General features: G+C 39.7%; 2 long non-coding RNA genes across 2 annotated transcripts in view; both read right to left on the bottom strand.

Annotated features, from left to right (window-relative positions):
- LOC107669768 (uncharacterized) overlaps nucleotides 1-3557 on the bottom strand; it is a 5918-nt gene extending 2361 nt beyond the window's left edge. Inside the window, exon 1 of the long non-coding RNA XR_001632032.1 lies at nucleotides 3517-3557. This is a non-coding gene — a long non-coding RNA (uncharacterized LOC107669768). The remainder of the gene's footprint in view (nucleotides 1-3516) is intronic.
- Nucleotides 923-3108, bottom strand: LOC107669767 (uncharacterized). Its single transcript, XR_001632031.1, has 3 exons — nucleotides 3017-3108; nucleotides 2077-2204; nucleotides 923-1045 (listed from the first exon to the last, which is right to left on the bottom strand). It is a non-coding gene; the product is annotated as an uncharacterized LOC107669767 (long non-coding RNA).
- Nucleotides 3558-4006: the final 449 nt, after the last annotated feature.

Genomic DNA, 4006 nt, shown 5'->3' with positions numbered 1-4006 from the left:
TCTCGAGCCAATAGTCGCTTCCTCCTTAAATTCCTCCCTTGATTTGGGGTTAAGGATTGTGCAGCTGTTAGCTGAGGGCTTGAGAGTGAACCGACCGGCGGGCTTGACAATGGAACCGCTGGCGGGCCTGACTTCAGAATGGCCAGCAGGCTTGACTTCGGAGCTGCCGGTGGGCTTGACATCGGAGCGGCCGGCGGGCTTGACTGCTGAGCAGCCGGCGGGCTTGAGAGTGCAGCGGCCGGCGGCCTTGATTTCCGAGCGGCCGGCAGGCTTGACTGAGGAATGGCCGACTGACTTGACTGAGGAGCAGTTCTGGATCAGGGCTGGATGCTCTCCAGACACCGGAGGATCCCTTCCCTCCAGCTTAGTCCCGTGGTGTCTGGGAGGTCCATGGGGTGATGGTAATTGGCCCCGTGCCAGAACAGAGAGTTGATGGTGGCGTCATCTAAAGCCGTCACCACGGCGAGCCCGCAGAACTCCCAGGCATACTGGATGAAGGGGAGATCCTTACAGGCTATGGCTATGAAGCGTGCCACAATCTCCATAATCGCGGGGAAAAACAAGGAAAACAAAATCTTTAAACACGAAAACAAAAACAAGGAGAAAGCACGCCGTTTACTTTTGTAGGTCCGGTATTCTGTCACGTTTGCTACTGTACTGAAGCACGGAGCGATGAACGAGGAGACGCGGAGAACATTAACAAGGAGATTTTAATAATATAATCCAACACAAGGGAACCAGGAAAACACACGTAGCTGATGAGGTTGAAATAAACAGACATTCACAATACCGGACCCGAGATATATGTATATATATATATAATATATATATATTAACACTACCCAAAACAACACTGCATTTCATGACAGTCTTTATCGTGCATCATTGATGTGACAGATTATACAGAATTCCTCACCTTCAGTGAAGCACAGTCCATCTGGAAAATAACAAGAGTGTGTTTTCCTCTCAGAATGAGGGTCTGGGATCCTGCATGTTGAACTCTGGTCTTGTCCACCCCTCCTGTCTCATCAACCACAACTATATCCTACAGATCAGAAAGCCTTCATATACAGCTTGAGTTGTAAGAATAGTTTTGTGTCATATTTCATGTTTTTGTGACTGATATTCACAATTAATAATACTTCTAGAGTATGATGAAGACTCTAATGATGGAAGCCCATTTCCAAGAAGAAAAAAAACATGCTTTGGTGACTCATAATCATGACAAAAAGTTGAAATTATGACATAAAATTTCATTTTAAAAAGTAAAGGAAAGAAGTAGGAAAATATTAGTCATAATTTTCACTTTTTGTCAATTTTTTTTAAATATAAAAAGTATGTCGTAATTTATTTTTTTTTGTCATAATTGACGTAGAATGTCTTAATTTTCATACTTGCAACGTTTTATCCCATAATTATGACACAATGTCAGAATTTTCTTTTTTGTCATAATTATGACCTTCTGTAATAAATTAGATTTTTAGCATTTCATAATTTAGACTTTTTATATCATAATGTTGACTTTTTATGTCATAATTGTTTTATATCATAATTTCAACTTTGTCTCATAATTGTAACTCAGTATGTCATTATTTTGATTTTTTTAATATCATGACTTTTTATGCCAAAATTATTGTTTTATCTCATAATGTCAACTTTTTATCTCACAGTGGACAGTCTTTATCTTATAATTGACTTAATATATTATAATTTTCTCTTTTTATGTCATCATTTCAACTTCTTCATCTCCTAATTATGGTTTAGTGTGTTATAATTATGACTTTGTATGTCATAATTTTGACTTTTTATCTCATAATTGACGTTTGTCATAATTATGATGTTATCTCATCATTTTGACGAATTTGGACTGTTTATCTCATAATTATGGCTTTTTTATTATCTCATAATTGTCTATGGTCGTAATTATGACGTTATCTCATAATTTTGACTTTTTATTCTCATAATTATGACTTTGTATACCATAATTTTCTCTTTTTATCTCATAATTGTGTCTTTTCATGTCATTTTGCTCTTATGTGGCAGGGATGGGCTTCCATACGTGATGGTCAGACTCACGTCAGCGCTCCAGTGCGTGTGGCAGGTCGGGTCTCGACGGTCACTCAGCTCATAGGAGGATGAGCCGTTGGTGAAATCTCTTCTGCCGCACGAGAGAGCGTCTTGTCCAGACGGCATCGCCAGCAGATCTACAGGAACCAGATCACAACCATGAAAACCTCCAGCTGTAATTGAGGAAACTCCTACTGTGAGTTAAAGGATGTATGAGTTTCCTGTGGTTTTGAGCCGCACATCATTTCCTGACACTGCAGTGCTCACATGCTTCAGACTCTTTAGGTTTAAGTCTCATTCCACAGTATATTTCTGGCTACTCTTTGCTGTACTTATTTATACAGTGATCTTTACACTTTTATCCCACTGTGGTTTCAAAGTCACAGACAGTGATAGTGTTGTGTGCAATGCTCCTGTATGATGTACATTCATTACATGCACGTGCTTGTCTGTGCATGCTTGTATGATGCACCTGCATTTCTTAGTTGTTATGCGGTGAACATTTGCATTCATGCATTTGGCAGACGCTTTTATCCAAAGCGACTTACACTGCATTCAAAGTATACGTCTGATCGGTTCATGCATTTCCTGGGAATCAAACTCGTGATGCTGGTGTTGCAAGCGCCATGATTTACTGCATGAGCAACAGGGATACTATCATGATCTGAACACCTGCTCATCTGCTCATGTCTCCTACATCAAAGAAGATCACAGACGATGGCACAGAAGCTCATTAAAGTCTGTGAAACGCAATGAGAGTGTGAGTTTGGCTTTTAACTGTCAAAAGAAAACCATGCATTTCCCAACATGAATATCCCTGCTGACAATAACAATAAGCTAGCAATGAGGGGGAAGTTGAGTTCTTCTTCTTTCACTTTTAAAATGAGCTCCAAACATGATCAAGTTCATAAAGCTTCACCGACTGCATGAGAAAACAAACAACACTTACATGTTTACATTAGGATGCAGCTTCTGATCTTCCTTTTGTGTGCCATTGAGAGAGTTTAAAGAAAACTCAACTCTATACTGTGCTGTAAAATAGTCAAAGCCGAAAGAAAGAGAAAGTGAGAGAGAGAGATAGGGTGTGGCTCTCAATTCACACACACAGTGATAGACAGATCTGTCTATCTATCTACCCATCGTCTGTCTGTCTGTCTCTCTTTTGTTCTTTCTTTCTACCGGTCTATCTATCTATCTATCTATCTATCTGTCTGCACTGAAGACTGGAGTAATGATGCTGAAAATACAGCTTTAAACACCCGTTTAAAACTGTAATAATATTCCACTGTTTTTACTGTATTTTTGATCAAATAATGCAGCCTTGGTGAGCAGAGAGGCTTCATTCAAGATATCTTAACATCCCCAAAGTTAAGTATTTAATACTGACATCTGGGGAAAATTAAACACAACAGATTTGATTTTCATACAGTAAATTATTTTTGCACTCACCCTTACAAAGGATTACCACAGAGTGCTGCAGAGAGACACAGGTGAGAAGACATGAGAAACACTCGCTGTATCTATCTATCTGTCTATCAATCTATCATCTATCTGTCTGTCTATCAATCTATCATCTATCTGTCTGTCTGTCTGTCTATCTATCTATCCATCTATCCATCTATCCATCTATCTATCTATTGTATCTATATATATACCCGGCATTTATTTAAAGGTCCCATGACATGCTGCTTTTTGGATGCTTTTATATAGGCCTACAGTAGTGTATATACTGTATCTGAAGTCTCTTTCCCGAAATTCAGCCTTGGTGCAGAATTTCAGCCACTATGAGCCAGTCCCACAATGAGCTTTCCTTAGGACGTGCCATTTCTGTGTCTGTAGCTTTAAATGCTAATGAGGAGGAGAGAGGCGGGGCAACTGCCATGCTTCGCTCGTTTGCAAGCCATGATGTCTCTCGAGGAAAAAAAAATATTGCGCTCGC

The sequence above is a fragment of the Sinocyclocheilus anshuiensis genome, unplaced genomic scaffold (genome assembly GCF_001515605.1).
Source record: "Sinocyclocheilus anshuiensis isolate Anshui unplaced genomic scaffold, SAMN03320099.WGS_v1.1 scaffold704, whole genome shotgun sequence".
NCBI lineage: Eukaryota > Metazoa > Chordata > Actinopteri > Cypriniformes > Cyprinidae > Sinocyclocheilus > Sinocyclocheilus anshuiensis.
The sequence above is the reverse complement of the archived record's forward strand: the minus strand, read 5'-3'. Positions and strand labels throughout refer to the sequence as shown.